General features: G+C 47.8%; 1 protein-coding gene across 13 annotated transcripts in view; it reads right to left on the reverse strand.

The window, feature by feature from the left end:
• The window catches only part of LOC310885252 (uncharacterized protein), a 95,382-nt gene extending 77,286 nt beyond the window's left edge, over window positions 1–18,096 (reverse strand). The window contains exons 1-5 of one of the 13 annotated variants that reach the window (XR_014574638.1): window positions 16,637–18,091; window positions 14,898–16,379; window positions 14,489–14,554; window positions 883–1,107; window positions 264–390 (exon numbers count right to left, since the gene is read on the reverse strand). The gene's annotated coding sequence lies outside the window, so the exon portion shown is untranslated. Of the gene's footprint in view, window positions 1–99; window positions 391–882; window positions 1,108–3,650; window positions 5,072–5,282; window positions 5,392–6,402; window positions 6,474–7,192; window positions 7,536–8,229; window positions 8,343–9,797; window positions 11,562–12,850; window positions 13,966–14,001; window positions 14,375–14,488; window positions 14,555–14,897; window positions 16,380–16,636 lie in introns of those variants that run through there. The other 12 variants (XR_014574639.1, XR_014574641.1, XR_014574643.1 and 9 more) reach the window with 12 other exon arrangements.
• Window positions 18,097–18,346: the final 250 nt, after the last annotated feature.

An 18,346-nucleotide genomic window follows, 5' to 3' on the forward strand; every position in this document is an offset into this window, starting at 1 on the left:
TGAATGGAAATTGCAGAAGCATTTACAACTCTCCAACCATTATATCCTGTATGGGCTCAAACTTTCATGTCTAAGTGAAATGTATGAAGCTGGAGTTACCTGGCTCTCAAAGGATCTTTCCTTCTAAGGGCAAATTCCCTTGCTTCAATAAGTTGGCTTTCTTCAGAAAAGCTTGGAATTTTTCTTCTTTAAATTTCATTCCCAACTATTTTCATTACAAGAAGGGCTAAAACTTGCCTTCGGTACTTGGGCATTAAGAGGAGAAGGAAGAATAAACTAGGAAAGAATTGTTACAAAAGACAAACCAAATTATTCAGCTGCTGTGACATGGCCAGAGGGGAAAGTGGAAGTTTCCTGGCCTGACTGATTGAAAACTCCACGTGTGTCATTCTGCAGAGAAAAATATCAGATAATTTACATTAACTGTCAATTATGAAAATTTCACTTTTCTAGAAGGAAAGTAGCCCTGCAAATACCTCACACTTGCTTACGTTGACTTATTAAAGTTTCACATTCGCTAGGAATGTCTGACACCTGAACCTGGCCCCAAAGCAAAGCCCTCACCTGTAAGCATGATGAGAAGAGATTAAGATAAATGATTTTCCTTTTCACCCCTCTCCCTCCCACCTTCCCATTTATACATCTCCATGGGCTCAGCCGCTGTGACAGAGATCCAGGCAGACAGATGCTAAGTGGGGAGGGGAGGAATCAAAAGTTCCTGAGGGAGCTACGAGCAGGCTGAGCAGTCCCCCTGTACTGCACAGCACATCTCTCTTCTGGTGCTGGGCTACATGGGGTAACACAGATTCAGGACCTGGTATACTCCCGCAGCCACATGCAATGCTCAGTGCATGTGCTGAACTCTACAAACTCAACACAGACCTCTGTTAAGATCCTGATTTTAGGTCCAGCCCCAGGAAAAGACTTCGAGCAAGCTCCAAGGAGTAACCCCTAGGTATCAGCACCGCTCCGAACTAGAAACATCCCAGAGGCAAGCGGTCATTGGACTTCTGCTGAGGACCTTCACTTTCTGTTCCTCTTTGTTTCTGTGATTCTACCATTACATCTCCTAGGTCGTTTTTTCTGCGGGATAAGAATATTCTTTACCTGTAAAGAGAGGATTGAAGAGGAAAAGGGGAAGTGAGTCAGCAGATGTACCTTCCTGTGTTATCCTACAGATAAATGCAGAAGTCTCACCAAGCTCCAAAAGCTACAAGGATTAAGAAAGGGCTTTGCATATACCCAGCATCACAGGGCAAGAAGAAGATTTGAGACAACACTAGGGTCACACAGAGGGAAACATTAAGATGCATATGCTTAAGACAGCTTGCTGGGAAAACTAGCAGAAGGCAGACACACAGCAGAACAAAGAAGGGGACCGGGGAGCTGCATCAGAGCACTGATTGCTGTGAATAGAAGGGCTTAGATCAAAATAACAAGGAAAGAGGAAGAGGCTGAAGCTGTGAAGGTGAGAAAGGAGCTTTCCTTCAGCCTCTCCAGAGCACAGCTTGGTCCTGTAACTTAGAAGTCAGTGAAGCTGCTTAACGTGAAAGTGGTCCCAAATTTGAAACTATGCAGAAAGATCACACCAGATCCTGAGGTTTTTTCCCCAACAGGACTGAACAGTAAGCTACCAACAGGTTTGCTTGGGTCCTGAAATCTAGTGGTTCATGACCAGCATTACTACTTCTTCTAGTAGAGACCAACAGGAGCAGAACACACCCCTTGGGGACCAAACAGTATCCAACGGTTAGCATAACTTTTCCAGTTGATGGCCTATATCAATTTTTCTGACAATTTCCTATTTCACTATTTATTTTTTAAAAGCACTACACCATTTCCAGCAGCAGAAAGGAATAAAGGATCTTTGAGCGTGCAGCGTTACTCCTCTACAGCCTGTTTATCTCCTTCCTTGTTTTAAAGCAGTCTCTTGAAATCTCTCCAAGTCAGCCCCATGTTTAAGCACCTTTGCTGAGCTGAAGCCCTCATCACCTCGGCTTCCTCAGGCTATCAGACGATAAGCGATGTAAATTTTACCTTGCTCGGATGATGCTGGAATAAGCTAATTAAATTAATAGCCACAAAGTGCCATCTACCTCTCTTCAAACTATGAATGTGCTTCCGCAGGGAAACTCCTGCCAATGAGCAGGTGGAGCAGCTCTCATCCAAAGGAATAAAGCACTTCTCCACTGACAAGGCTGGATGTGCCAGCTGCATGCCAGAGGGGGCTGCATGAGCATGGGGACCTGTGAAGTGACTGGCTGCAAGGGGGCTGGCAAGGGCAGGACTCCAGTACTGGGATGCAGTATTTATCAGGCAGGTCTGCAGGCTTAATTCATCAGCCTAATTGTTGTTAAAGTGATTATCTTTTAGCCCTCTCACTGCACTTAGAGTTAAATGTGTTTCAGCTGGCACTGAGCTCTGAGATTAATATCCTGACACCGTGGTTTTCCAAGAGCCCAGGGTGTCAGAGGAGTTCCCTGCCCTGCTCGCTTGCAGTCATCAAGTTTGTAACTCCTTTGAATATATTCGGATGTTCCAGCCAAAGTCCTCAGGAGCAAGAACAGTATTTTGCCACGTGTTTATATTTCATGCACTGAAGGCCCTGGCAATTTTCCCCATTGCAGTTGATCCAAGCCCACTTTTTTTTTTAGAGAATAGAGTAGCTCTATTTTTCTTCTGCATGCAAGTAAAGGAAAACCTGTTTTAAGAAGTCAGAGCAATCCAGCATTCCTGCCATGCTTTTTATCCACAGGGGTGCAAGGGGGATGCGATGGCTGCTGGTCTGCAGATGCCCCGAGCAGCAAACCTGTAAGACCTGGCTCCTGCTGGTGTGTGGCAGCGGGGCCTGGAGGGCACGGAGCCACCAGCCCTGTCTCAGGCTGTGCCTCTGCTCCTCGGGGACCTGCAGTTATATATGTGGTCATGTGCGCCTGCGGTTTTTAAAACAAATGTGCAGATTATATTTATTATTCAGCAGTGGCCAGATGGCCAGGAAGTGGAGTGTGCCGCTTCCAGAGGGCCCTGCACCGAGTGGTATTTCATAAAGAATTAGAAGTCCCTGCGGCGACATGAAGTGTGTCGCATTTAATTCTGGGCGTAGCTGCTGACCTGGCTTGAACTCCATTAGGGAGCATAAAACAAATTAAGTACAGTGCCGAACTCGGAGGCCAAGGTCCGCTGAATCACGGAGCGTCTCAGACAGCAGACAGACAAGCCTGGAGCCTGGCGTTACTTGTTTCAGGGAGCGCTGGAGGAGAAAGTGATAGCGCTGGGAGTGGAGACAGGCAGGGGATTTAAGAACTGGAGTGAAGTGAAATAAGAAGATGGTGGAGCTCCCTTGGTCACCAGCTCTACCACCCACCTCCTCTGCTTGCCTCCATGCCCTGAGCCATGCACCCCTGCCCTGCATAGCCAAAAAACACAGAGATAGGAAAGAGCCTCCCTTGCTCCTCCTTAAAAGCTGCTTCTGGCACGACATCTGCAAAACACTGACAGCTTTTCCTCCTTGGGCTCTTGCTTTTTGGTATCACAGCTTTGCCATTGCCTAATACACTTAGAGAAGCTTCTACCACACCAACACACCTAAACAAACAAGCAAACCAAGCCAGCAAGACAGTTTTTTTTTTTTTTTTTTTTTTTACAGAGGTATCTCTGAATATACCTATAATATCTATAGCTTGTTAGTCACTTTACAGGGGGCAGGAACTTCACTTCTTTTCCTTTTGTGTTTAGGAAGCTGCTCATACCACGCACTCTCAGGTCAGAGCTGCTGGTGTGAGGTCCTGCTACATAGCAGATAAGTAAATTAGCAAATAAAAATGTTTTGCTCAACTTTGGTGCCTTCCATTCTTTCTATACACAGGACATTTTAAGGATTGTAATTTCTGGCTATTAAACTGTGTGTATAATATAAAATGTTTTAGTCTATGTAGAAAACCCTAGAAAAAAAATCTAGGAAAAAAGGTCTTCAAAAAAAATTTTTTTTAATAAAAATGCATTTCCCTAAGCTAAAATGGAATAAAGTGCAGTGATATTCAGGATAGAACAGAGTTATTTTCATCTAGAAATTGACATCAAACGACCTTAACAATGCAGTGCCAGACACCTAATTAAAAGTAAAATTAAAAACAAGGAACATGCAGATCTAATTACATTTTTAAATGGGAAGACATTGAGAGGAAGGAAGAGAATAAATGATTTACAATTTTTTCTGGTGATGACTCTGCAGTTAAAGCAGAGACATCCCCTGAGGATTCCTGAATCACTTAATGTTCTGCTTGTTTCTTAGGCTGCTTTCTATTATGTTTTCTCCATAGAGGGGTGTGTGTAACAGCAAAGAGGAGAGTAGATCCTGGACAAAACATCAAGAAAGAAAATTAAATGATCCGTGCAAACTCCCAAATGACTTCCTATAAGAAATAAACCACATTATCTTCGGAAAACCGGGACAGGCATTGATTCCACGTCCTCATACAGCCCCATTTGAATGGCTATAAAGATGAAAAGTGCTTATCTCCTCTCTTTAGGAAGGGGACATGGCCATTCTAGAATGGTTAAATGTTGGAGTGTGGGCGGTTGATAAGGCACACATTGGGACCAGGGTATCCTGACAGTTACCAGAACAGCTGATAAGGGAGTAATACCGAACAGAGATTTGGTTAAAACAAGAAGTATTCTTATCAAGGGCTGAACCTGGCTGACCTGGATGAAATGCAGCTTCTGCTCCTGCTGACGTTCCCTGAACCATGGGCAAGAAGGAAAGACTCTGAAGGCAGAGCGGCCCCACTGGGGCATGAAAGCAGGCAGAGGGGAATCTTACTCCGGGTGCTTTGGGTTCCAGAGACAGATACAGCCCAGATGAGGCCAGTCCCATGGCACCGGCTCAGCTGGAGTTAGATTTTTGCCTCCTCACCCCATCCAGGGGCAGAGTCCTGAGCACGGGATGTTTTTGTCTTAGAAAGGCTGCTCCAGGGTCTGCTCGGCGCTGTCAGGCTGCCACCTCTGCTCACGTTTGTCACCTTCAGAGTCAGAGTTCTTATGAGGGACTACCTTTGCTGGACACTTTTCTCTGTAGGAAAAATGGGAGCAGAGGGATTATGGCCAACTGGAGAACGAACAATGCCGCTTCTGCTCATCTTTGTACACACAATATATTCTGAAGGATGATCCACGAACTCAGTCTATTTTGGCAGCATCAAAAGGTGTGCATGAAAAACTGATGGGAAAGAGAAGGACTCTGAATTTCCTACTGTAAACTCTACCTTTGCATTCCTAACCTCATAGCCACTCCAGGACATCCTCTTCCCAGTTGCTGCTGTAGCCATAATGTATTAATGTCCAAAGCAGAACCACAGCAGGAGAGCCTGTGATCTCCAGCAACGCACCTGCCTGCAGGAAGGAAACGAGAGGAATCCCATTCCCAGTGAATTTGTCAGAGAGAAGTTCTCCCTCGGTGCTTCCTGAGTTACCCTATGCCATAAACAGCCTTGTTTCATTTGGCTCAGTTATTTATGACTTAATTCTGGGTTGCCAAGGAATGTCTGACTGATGAATATTGCCAGCAGAAGGCTATTTTTATCCTGAGAGCACATGCAAGCTGCTTCCCTGCTTGGCGCCATATTTCTCTGGGGCAGGAAGGATGTGTAGCATCGCATTTATTTTACGCTCGCTGGTAAAAGTGGGAACTTGGTGGTTCCTACGGATGGATGCACAGTGGATGCCCCTCGCCACCCCAGCCATGCAACTGGATGCTTGCTGGAGGTGTCTGCCCACCAGCGCAGCAGAGCAGCTTACACACAGCCAGAAGCAGCACAGATGTGAAGGCAAGGGGACATGCAAGGAGGCATTAGGAAATGAAAATCCAGCTTCTCCTCCTCCAGGCAAGGACTGAGCAGAAATCGAACCGCCAGTGGTAGCCTCACTCATTGTATAGAATAAATATCTGCAAGCCTGCTCTGACTGGGTGAAGGCTTCCCGTTGCTGTGTGCGTGCACATGTGTGTAACAGGTGAAAGGCAGCTGCATTGTGAAAGGGCTGCACAAAGCGCCGAGCAGAGCTGGAGCTGCCTGCTGGCCCCGGCCATTCGTCAGCAGCAGCAGGTTGGCAGACAGCAGATAAATCTCCCGGTGCACGTGTCCGCAAATAACGAACGCTGCCTTCATGCACTGCCTCTGCTGTGTAATCATCTATTAGCGCTAATTGCCAGAGCCCAGAGCCGAAGTGGCCTTTCACATTAAATCATATGATAAATAATATAAAAGATCTGCTAAAAGGGCAGCTGCGGGAGAAAGCTCCTCCCTGGCTTACCCCCGTGGAGCTGGGTGCAAGCAGGGGTTTGGAGGGAGGGAGGAGAGGGCCCCTGCAGAGCACAGGGGTCCCTGCTGATACCTCAGCACTCACCTCATTGTGGTGCCAGAAGTGTCTGAACCTGCAGCTCGGGGTTTCCCAGGTATTGAAGCATCTCCTGGGCCCTATGGGGACATACAGACCAGCAGTGTCTCCCCCAGGGACCGTAACAGAGGTGAAGGATGGGAGGGAGTTCTCCACGAACAGCTCTTCACAACACCTCACCACAGGGCACGAGGCATTAAATGTTATCGTTCTGACGTGCTTTATGAGGCTCTGATGAGGGGGGAGGAACCTCATCCAGGATGTTTATCACTTACAGCCTAACTGTGGTAATGCCACCGAAACACTTGCAGATGCTAAGCATGCTGAGGGGGCAGGTTTAGTGACTTGGGCTGTATTTTAGGAGCCACACATCACCAGGAGCTGTTTGAAGGATTCTGGTTCTCTCCCCAAAGCGGGTTGTCTGTGCCTCCTCTGAGCCCAGCAACCCAACTGACCTCAGAACTGCAGCTCCTCCACCTACCCTGTCCACAAACCCTGCAGACCCCACAGATGATTGCAGTGTAGGTGTCTACAACATAACGGGACAGCTTAGATCCTGCCCAGCTATAAAGAATAAACAGAAAGAACACAAACTAATCTGCAAGCGTCCCTGTGTTAAGAAGAAAGGTGCTTCTGTAGGTGCAGCTCACAGCACTGGCCCAAGCTGCGGCTGAGATGCGGCATCCCAAGAACATCAAGGTCAGACCAAAATTAAACCGGAAAAGATCAAGATAATGGAACTTCAATTAAACCCAGATCCATAACAGGGAAGAGTTCCGCACGCTGAACAAAAATCCAATAAAAAATAGAAGTGATCCCTTTAAAATTGGAGACTTCATTTACTCGAGTGACAAAAAGGTTGTAAAACAAGTCAGCATTATGTTCTAACATTGTAGGTTACAAAATCAAAGAACCTCATCCCCATCGTGGGGGTGAGTGGGTGCAGGGAGTGCGCAGGTGTGCTGCAATAGTATTTCAGGCCTGAGGTTTATGTCCTTCACCAGGCTGAGAAATCTCAAGGCAGAATCAGCTTCAGGAGTCCTGCGTGACAGGCACGGCTGAATAACGGATGGTGGTGCCAGCAGGGATGGGTGTGATGCATAGCACGGGCCAGGGAACATCACCTTCCTGGTAATTTTAGACTGTGGCAAAAGAAAGATTTGAACCCACATCATTCTTTGGGGAGCAAAATTAATAGACCTGCGTCTAGTGCTCTCGCCCACCAAGCCTTGCTGAGGGCTGTACTCTTTATTTCGTGTTAAAAAAGATAACACTGCAGGAAAAAGAAAGCCATGAATTGGTGCTGTACCACTTTCAAGCAGACAGTTTTTAATCAAATTTGCATTCTGTGCCATTGGAATAGAGGCCCAGTTTTGTGAAGATCTCAATTTCAAAGCTCTCATCAATGTGTGGATTGATTTTGTTTCTGAAGAGCCAATCGCTCTTTATAGGTCTCTCAATTGGACCTGAACTCCTGTTCTCATCCAGCCCCAAGTGGGGCTCATTTTCCCTCCATTCAGAACACGCTCCCGCGCCTTTCTCCTGCACGAACACCGCACGTGCTCCTCATCACCGCCTTTCAGCAGAGGGATTTGTCTGCAGAGCTCTCCTCTGGAGTGGTTTCTGAGGACAGCCTCCAGGAGCCTGACCTTTGTCTCCCTCCCACAGGTTTCAACCAAACACAGCCCCGTGGGGGACACAGAGCAGGGGGGTCCTGCCAGGTCCATCTCCTGCCATCTCTTGTTCATTTTTCCTATGTGCTTCATTTATTTTTTTTTGGCTTTTTGGCTAGATAGATAGAGAAAGGATTATTACGCACAGGATTGCTGCACTCACCTCCATTTTAAAGCTCCAGAGCCAGAAATCTAGAAAGCCTGGAAGGAGTAGCTTTTGCAGTCGAGACATTGTGAAGCTGGCACAAAGCACTGACTTCATCCTTGGACTCATTCCTGATACGGAAACAAGTGCTGATTCTAATTTAAGATGTTCGCAAAAGCCAATAGGAGCAGGAAAAGGAAAAACCCTGTCTAGATTTGTCTGAGATGTCAGAACTCATCTTCATCCCTCCGATGGAGAAACCCTTCAAGGCCCTGCCGTGGGAGATATCTGCTGTTGTAAGGGATACTGTAGTCCTGCCAGCCCTCATGATTAAACCATGAGGGACTCAATTTATGCTTTTAATTTGACTTTTTCATGATCCCGATACTTGGTATGCAAATTGCTGTGTTCCTGCCTACCCTTCACCACCTTGTTAAAACCACTTGTCAGTGGTAGGGCTTTGCTGCACGCCAGGACTCACAGCAGTCCTTCCCTGCATGTATTCACAGCCCTCCCTGGCTCGCTCTCAAAGCGGAGGTCGGATGCTTTCTTGCTTTGCCATTTTCCCTGAGCTAGAAGAGCCAGTGCAATCATTTTGTTCTGATCTCCTGACCTACAGTAGCTCAGGTCAGGAGATTTTACCCACTGATTTTCCCGATGGAGTTCAGCAATGTGTGGTTAAACAAAGCTGGGAAATTCCTCCTCAGCGGGGACCCTTCCTAACCCAGCAGCACGCTGCCAGAAACTTTTCCCTCCAAGTGCAAGAGTTCATGCAAGGTGCCCCCGATACTGGCTTCCTAGAGCAGCAACAGTGAGGCTGGACCCAGGACACCCTCCTCTCGGGGTGCATTTACAGCACGGACCAGCAGGGCTCTGCCAGCGCAGCCTGGTTTGCACAGTACTGACACTGCTGCTCTCTTGGCACAGGGAGAAGGCAAGCAAGGAGGCAGCACTTGGGAAAACATTCAAATACCACCAGTATCTGCAGATTCCCCAACGTCAAGTAAAGCTTAAGTGTTCACCCGCCAGCTGTGCTGCCACAAAGCCCCCGTGCAGACCATAGCGGGACTTGCAGGTTGAGCCAGGAAAGATCTCAACCCAGCAAGAGCTGTAAGGCTGCTGGAACAATTAAGAGTCACCTAATAGACATGACAAAAATACTACAGAGATGGAAAATGACCGTTCTCTTTTGCTCTTGGCTGTTGTTTAAGAGCTCCTCCTCTGCTTTCTGCTAGCTTGATATGTCATTATGGATTAGAATAAGTCTGTCTGAGCAGTGTTTGTGTCCTCCCCTTCCCTGTCAAGCACTTGGTGGGGAAGGCAATGTTATTTACCAGGCTGAGTTTTTCCTTTTTTTCTGTTCACGCATTCTCAGAAAAGTTTGCAAACCATAAGCTGACCCACAGCAATCAGGTGCTGATGAAAACTGGAGGGCTCTTGTCCTGGGTCACCCAGCCCTCTGCTGACAGGAGGCTAAACGGTTCTGAAAGGGCTTTTCACTGAGGCTCAGGGAAAGGCCAGCGCCTCCCTGCCCTGCACTAATTCCTCTCCACATGGTTTTCTTAACCCCCCAGAGCCTCTGCTGAGCTCTGCCCCGGCACCGTCCCTGCAGCCAGCCCCCAGTCACGCTGGCGTCCCGGGAGCAGCAGCACCACAGCTGGCAGGGGCTGACCCGGAGGCAGGGACACGGGAGCAGAGTAGGGACAGAGCCCAGGAAAGGGAATGAGGACCCCGTAAGTGGCACTGAGGGGGGAGATGCTGGCCAGGGAGGGTGCTTTAGGCAGCTGTGACCGCATCCAGTAGGACAAGTTACGTGCTTGTAATAATATATTGCAAGAAAGCCCTGCCACTGTGGAGGACAAACTGCTGTTTGACATCAAAGCATGAGGACGGGTGGCTGCAGTGCTCACCATTTATTTCTGCAGAGAAACAGGACATGTTGAGCTGAAGTTAGGCCACATAAATAGTTACTGATGATTGCCTTTGATTCGGGAGACAACTGAAGTAGTGATAGAGGGGGAAGAAAGGGAGGCCCAGGGCTCCTGCCCTGAATACCTGGGTGCAGCAGAGCCCCTGCCAGGCAGCAATAGCAGGCTCCATCTGCAGTTATGGTTACAATTTTCTTGGGCTGTCAGGGAAATGTTGATTGCTTTTGCTGTGCATGTCTGATCAAACAAGCCAGCCAGTGTGTGTGAAGGAGTTGGAGGGTGGAATAAGTAAAACACCTGAGAAAGATATAGCGAAAAGTGCCTAGAGGCAAGAGAGATGAGGAAAGACTGGAAAGAAGATGAGGACATACGCTATCAGGATACATCTACCGGGTCAGTAATTGTTTTATCAAGAAAATATAAATGCAGTGCTATCAGAAATACAGAAGAGAATTGATCCTGATTAGTCTGAATAGATGAATGGTAGCAGGACAGTTAAAAGAGCCTGGCTGTGTTTTTAGCCTGATTTCCAACAGATAGATAATTGCAGGATCTTACTGTAGGCTGTGTATGTACACTTACTCCAGCTCCCAGATCATTTAAAACAGTGAGAAACCGAGCTCGCCTTTCCTTCCTCCCCCCCGCCCCCCATCTCCTAATAAGAGGGGTCCAGACAGGATTACAAGTCTTTCATCTACCTTGTGTGAGAAGAGGAGAGCTAATGAAGGGACTCGCTGAAGTGTGTTTTGCATCTCTCCACTCATATCCAGAACGTAATAGGTCACAAAGAACGCACAGAAAACAGGCACAGAATTTGTATGCATTCAAAAAAACCACAGCTCCTGGCCATTCCCTTTCATTTTGTGATTCAGCAGCAAGCACAGAGTGGTGATAAAGCTGCAGTTCTTCAGAGATGAACAGCGTCACAGATGGCACTTAGTGCCCCAGTATTCTGGCACAGGACGTGCTGACTGGGAGACAAGTCTGTTGCGCTCTTCAGGTCTTTTAGACCAGACACAGGAGATTGTTCTTTCCATTCATAACCATTCACAGCTTATGTGGAGTTTATGGAGCAAAAATAATTGCAGTTGGATGCCTGTCACTTCATTGGTTTTATGCAGTTTCATCAGATCCACTTTGCTGCCCTGTTTTATTTCTGCTTGTTCTGGGCATCCTCGGAGTGCTGCTCCCTGTGCCCCACCACAGCAAGGGTCCTCAGCTGGGAGCAGGCTGCTTTGCTCATCGAGTCTGAGCATCTTTACAGAGAGATCTGCCTCTGGATGACCCAAGCCACAGCTTTCAGCTGTCTTTGGGCAGGGCTCTCCACCACTTCTCTTGGGGTCTCTCCCTGTTTCATCGGATTTCAGTGAAATGGCCTGCCACGTGTTGGCACACTTGTTTTAAACAAGTGCTCAGGAAACACTGGAAACAACCAAGTGGCAAATATGAGGGTGACTCAAATAATGTTATAGAAAGAACAAGAAAAAGTAACAAATAAGCTGCTTCTGTGCTATGTCCCTTGTTCATCGCAATTCTCTGATGCAAGCACCGTGACCATGAGCAGGGGAAACTAGCAGAGCACTAGCAAGCTTCCTACTCAGTATCACTGGAAACGACAAGGTTTAAAATCCAGGTTAGCTCTCGCATGACAGTGCTTCACTAACTGCACCTCTGCTGTCAGACTGCCGGTTTTATGGGCCTTGGTTTAGAGATGTTTATCATATTTATATATATATAAACCTTTACCTCAAAATTTAAAGACAAGAGTATTTTTCACAGCAGTCAGACTCCCATTTCTTATATTTTCACAGGAGTTGCAAGGAAGGAGAACTTCTAAATCACCAGGAAGCTCTGACAATGCAGACCCTACTGTGCAAGATTGCTTTTAAAAAGCACTTACTTTTTATGGTCTAATTTAGGGCGACATTGAATGTTCTCAAGAATACTTTCCAGTTCCTCCAAGTGTTCTGCCCTGTTAAAGTGTCTAGAAGTCCTTTCCTACATTAATTCCAAGCCAAATGTACTGTGTGCGTCTTGGAACTGTACCAAATGGCCAAACTTTCAGTCATCATTCCTGGGATAAATTACCTCTCCATCAGGCTGGGTATTAAATGAATTCTGTAGGGACACGGGGACCAGGACTACTTTTATTTCATATACATTAGCGCTGCACTTACTGTTTGACCTTTAGCAGCTACAGGAAGAGTTGTTGTGGTGGGGAGCGATGGGGAACTAAATGCTTTTAAGATCCCAAACTCAGCCAACAAGGCACAGCGGTGTCAGTGGCAGGCAGCAATTTCAGCAGCACATTTACGCATAAGACACTGATAGAGACAGACTTTGGAGCTACCCAGTTCTGCAATAAGCTCGTTTGTCAGGGCTGGAGGGGCCCTGGAAGCAGAACCACTCCTTGGTGCTTGGGCTCCCCTGAAAGGACCCGGTATTACCGCAGGCTGCAGTGGCTTCAGTGCAGCAGCTGGAAATTCAGCTCTTGGGGAAGCGAGGCCAGGTCTGCCCTGGGCTCTATCCATAGGGGGACATCCCCTGAACCTCTCGGCGGCCCTACAGCAGGCCTGCAGAGCACAGGCTTGAGAGAGTGAATAGACTTCACCGTAGGAGGGCTGTGGAGCAGGTTTCCTCTCCTCGCCTTCTGTCCCCCGTAACACATGCACGCTGACAGTCGCAGCTTGGGTTGGTACCACGCTCTTGTTTGCGGGAGGAAGGTTCCTCGCCCACCAGCCTGGCAGCGCTCCCTGCTCGCCACCCAGGAGGTTCTGCAGCAAGCGGCAGCCCCAAGGAGCGGGCTGGGAGCAGGCTTCCCTGCAGCAACCCTTCCCCACAGCACCCTGCCGGCGCTGCTCTGCAGTAGTTCAAGTCCATTAAATCCTCCTCGTTCTTTCTCGAAGGATTTCCCTGCCTCTGATCTATTTCTCCAGCAATCCACTTAGCAGTGGAGACTGATGGAGGGGATCTGAGAGCTGACAGCCACATTTACCCCCTGGTCAAGGCACCACCTCCTCAGCACCTTTCCACCATCACATTTCAGCCCTCTCTGGACAAGGTGACCCTACAGGCCAGCAGCAGGAACATCCCAAGTGTGTTTGGGGTAAGAAGCCTTCCCATCGCATTCCTGAATTTGTTTTTAGTAACTCATTTATTTTCTGTGGCTTTCCCTCCTAAATTATCATGTGCTGTGTAAGAAATGCAGTTCTCCCCCCTTCTTCATATAGCACACAAATGCAGAGCTGCTACTTAGCAGAAAAATAAAAGCTTCCCAGCACCAAATAAAAAGTCTCCAGGCTGTCATCACTTTTGAGTAAAGATTCATGGAGATCTTCAAGCAAGGCTTATGTTTAGGGTACAAGGATACTTCTGACTCTGCTATTTTATTTATTTTTTGATGGTAAGGAAACAGAAATTTATATTTGGGAAATAAAAAAGCTCCAAAGGTGCTTGAAAGCAGATCATTTTACAGCACTCATTCTTGGCTTGCTCCAGCTGTCCTAGAGGGAGCTTGAATAGAATCACTGAAGACCTGGATTCATTGCAAGTGGTGCAGGGAAGGGAAACGAGGAGCTCATCTTGTTACTCTTTCACTAATTGCAAAATTGGAAGAAAGCTACTCATCTGATTCATAAAGTGCTTTGAAATCTGTGACATATATCAGAGATGGGGCCTGTGACAACATCATCCTCCACTACAGTTTGTAAAAAGAAGAAAAGCTGCATCTGGGGGCCAGTTAAAGTGAGAGGTTTTGTGCAGTAGGAAAACACATTGGCTGAGAAAGCAAACTCCAACTCTTTTGTGAAAAAATCCCACGAGTTCTCTACAACATAAAAAGCAAAGGAAGACAGAGCCCATAAATAAATCTACTTGACATCTCGGAAACAGGCATGGTTACACATCAGTCCTCAACCAGCAAGGCAAGGCAGGTGTCCTGGGGAGAGCCCAGGGACAGCAGCCCAGCCTGCCCTTCCCAGCAGCAGCTTGCAGAAAAGGCTGCAGACACATCCTCAGCTAACCAGAGCAAGCATTTATAGAGACAGCCAAGCTAAGACCATATCAATCACAAAATATTGAATCCTCACCAACAAAAAGCATGTCCTAAGGCCAGCTAGGTTTCACAACTGATGGCAAGAGGTGCCTCACGCTAAACCATGCTTCCCCATCCCTCCTACCAGGAGGAAGAGTTAAAAGCAGTAATGCACGTTCCCACCGAGAGTCATCTCAAGCACCTAAAAGCAAACAGCACTCTCATGAGGTCAACCCACTGCCACATCTGAGCATCCCTGGTGATTTGCAGTCTCTTAAAAAAAAGAGCTCAAACATAAAACAGATTTTCTCCTTACCTGATGCTTCTTGTTTCCCAGTGTCAAACCACTGCCACATCTCAGCATCCCTGGTGATTTACAGCCCTTTAAAAATAAACAAGACTTTAGACTCAGGACAGATTTTTTTCCCCTCACCTAATACTTCTGGTGCCCACCCACAGATCACTTGGGCAGATCCAAGAACACAAAGTCCCCTATTAGTTCTTCTGAGTGAGACCTGCTGATCGCAAGAGCTTTCCCCTGGAACATATTTATTTGAACCTTCTCCCCTACTGACGTGGGATTCAAACAGCCTTCCATAACCCCTTTTATGAGGTACCTCAGCCACCAACACCACATGGAGTGCCTAGACTCAGGCGGCCTAGGTCACATCCTAATAGCAAGCACCCTCTTTCCTCTTACAGTGCTATACTAAACAGGAGCTCACCAGCTGTTTAGGTGAAGGAAGCTCCTCTCCACCATGAGGAATAAGGAGAACCCAGCCACAGTCATCCTCCATCAAAAGGAAGAACAAGAGCAAAAGCTGCAGATGGAAAAAAGTCAGCAAATGCTTCACAGGCTTGGATGTGCCTAAGAGCCTTAGGCCCTCATCTGTGGTCATTATAAGGGGTTGGCTACAGAAGGGCATGTCCATGGAAACCTTAATTTGGGAAACAACTGATAATGAGGCAAATTAACAGAGCCTGGGAGGGGGTATGGTAGGGTGATTGGGGGTACTGCTGACGTTGAACTTGGCTTGCTTGTGCTGGGGCCGTGACGGCAAGGAACGAAAGCAGCAGCAGGCTTTAATTGTACCTGTAATCAAGAGGAGCCTGTGCTACTGGGCTGAACCTTGGCATGCTGGGCAAACTGGGTTGCCAGGTGTCTCTTTTCCTGCCCTAGTGAGACAGCAAGCTTGATGAGACGGCTCTGTGGGCTCTGTTTGCTGTGCACAAGTTCTGTCATCTCCTGGAGCTGCCTCGCCAACTTATGGAGAAGCGAGGAGCGGCAGCAGGCGGCTTTCTGCCAGCCCTGTTCCCTGACTCACGCTGCTGGCAGGTGGCCACCTCCAGCTCCAGCCTTTGGTACAGAACGTGTGCAGGGAGTGAGGCACAAGCACCCAGGCTGGGATGAACGAAGCGTGAGCGGAGGTGTGGCTGTGAGCATTTCAAGAATGATAACCAAGGACACTGCTTCCATTCAGTCAAAAAGCCCCGGAGACCTGTCCCCAGCTACTGCAACAGCACAGGTGACTGCCAGCAGCAGACCCTGCACTCTGACAGCAAAAGGAAGGCAATCATATTGCTAGTGCTGCTGCTTTTTTGTGTTAGCCCAGTGTAAGAGACTAGAGAAAAAGGGCATAAAACCCACCCAAAAATTACACTGTTGTTATCAGACAAGAGGAACCCAGGAGAAACAGCGTGGACCTAGCAGCCTGCATCCCGTGCTCTGTGCTACACACGGGTGATGCTGCCTGGGCCTCTTGGACGCACAGACTTTGCTTTAAAAGCATGGAGGTGTGAATGCAAGTGGGTCAACGTGCTCAGAAATATTTTTCAATAAAAAATTAAATCTCCCCTTTCATAAGATCTCACACTGAGCTTTGTTACACAGTTTTGCAACACACGGAAGCCCACTGTTGGCACGTTCCCCCGCTTCGCTCTGCTTTGGGAGCAGAGGCAGAGGACTGCAGCGAAGCAGAGCTATGAACCAAAGGCAATCCATCAGGCAGGCAGGGGCACCTTCAGGATTTTCAGGCACAGTGGTGAGCCACGGCCCTCGGTGGAGGCACTGCCTGCTCTTCTGGGTGCCAGAGAGTTTGGAGCAGCATCTAGCAACGGCTGCTTCTGCTCTGGAGCTGCTTTTAGCTATTTTTAGGTGTCAGGCAAAGAGACACTCAGGGAAGTTCCTGGCATCTAAGAGGGCTCAGCTGTGGAGGAAAAAAAGCAACCTCTAGTTAAGCAGGACAGCCTGCTGTTATCAGAGCACCTTAGTTAAACAGTCCCCAAGGGGATAAAGGGGGGAATTCAATACAAACGGAAAGGTACCAATACCAGGGGAAGGAACCCAGGTGGAAAGAAATGCACTAACTAGAAAACCTCCCAGTGACATGAGGGGAAGCAAGAGTCTGTAGCCAAGTTACTTTGGGGGAAGCAAGTGGAAATATTTATTAGCTGGGAGCAGTACCGTGTCCAGAAAGAGAAGCTGATAGAAAAGCATTTCTCCTTCTCCAAAGAGAAGTGTGATTTCTTCCCATTATTCACACTCCCGTAGCACTACTGACATTATTTCCTGGTGCTCGCTTCCTGCGAGCACCATTGCTCTCCTCCAGAAAACCCAAGCTCCTGGGGGCTGCCCAGGGCTGCCCAGCACACGCTCCTGCTAGGAAGGTTCCTCTCTCCTAAGCCCCAGGAAGAGCCCCAGCTGCGACACGATGAGCTGGGCGGGGAGCAGAGGCTACACCACACAGGGAGGTTGACGGGTGCTTGTGTGGCCTGATCCCCGCTGGGTTTCTGGTGCTAATGCGACCTGCACAAACTTACTGACTGCCCTGGGAGCTTCCTTACCTTGTAACGAGAAGGAGAAAGCCTTGCCAGAGATAAATAGTCTCTTCCTTGTTCCACAGAGAACTAATCAATCCCAGTAGCAAAGACTGTCTGTGCAACCCTACAGCAGCACACCGTCAGTGCCAGGTGCTCAACGGTGAAGGGAAAGGGGAAGCGAGGGGGAACCTGAAGTCGTTTTTCTTTGAAGAGACTTTTATAAACTGTAGTTAGAAATAATGGTTTGAAAATGCATGAAGAGTCCCTAGCTAGCGCCCCAGTGAACCTGTAGTGATATTTTGCCTCTAAAGCATTTAGAAATGTATGGAGAGTGTTATTCAAATGAATAAATAATAGCTCTCAGACTGTTTTGCCTGAAGACCTGCATATACTTTGCATAAGCCCTTGCATTCACAGCCTGGTGTTCCAAGCCCCTCCTCGGTGAGCAAGGAGGGAAGAGCAGGAGAGAAAGGACTCATTATCAGAGCTCCGAGCCAGAAGTCCAGATGGGAGCTGAAGCTAAGGAATGTGGGGGATTTGGCTTACGGTTCAGTCTGCATGAAGGGTGCATCTGTTTTTGTCTTGAAGGTATACCTTGACTTCACCTGCCAACTGCATGCATCTCAAACTAAACGAGAGCTTCCCCTTATCAAAGCGCAATGTATCCTAGTTTTCAGTCCAAATAAGGCTTCACACAGGGAAGCAGACATCTGCTGAGCATTTGCACATGTGTTAAAAAGGGAAGACAGCACTTTTCTGCCCTCCAAAAGCGAATTCAGTACCGTTGGAGGGTAAAGAACACAGTGGAATGGGAGGGAAGCAGCAATAGTGTGCAGATAAGCAGGGATATACGTGGTTGCCATTAATACTCTTGCAGCTGGGAAAGAAGCTGCACCTTTCTAGCAATTACAGCAATAAGTCAGCTTAAGAAGGGAGGCTGCAAGAACTCTGTCCTTTCCTGCGCTGAAAAAACCCTGCTTCAGCTCAACCTTGTGCAAAGCTCTTCGAGACACAAAATCCCTTTGTGTTGTGCAGAAGATCAGGGGGCATGGTCACCAAGTCCCTCCAGCATTTAGGCTGTTTCTCTCCCAGTTTGCAGAATGTTTTGTTTGTTTCTTTATCTAGCTGAAGGTGAAGGAAACAGTTATTCACCGTCAGTTACACAGAGGCTGGAACTTTCCCTTCCTGTTTTCTCCTGCACTTAGAGCAACAGCACGTGGCAGTGCCAGATGCCACACGTTTTTGGGGGTGCTGCATTCACATATTTTAACAAAGTACAAAGCTGCAATACGCCTTGGTACATTATTCATCAAAAGGGCTAGTCTAGCATAATCAGAGCTCTTCCAGGCAACAC

Source organism: Anser anser (assembly GCF_964211835.1).
Source record: "Anser anser genome assembly, chromosome: 22".
Taxonomy (NCBI): Eukaryota; Metazoa; Chordata; class Aves; order Anseriformes; family Anatidae; genus Anser; species Anser anser.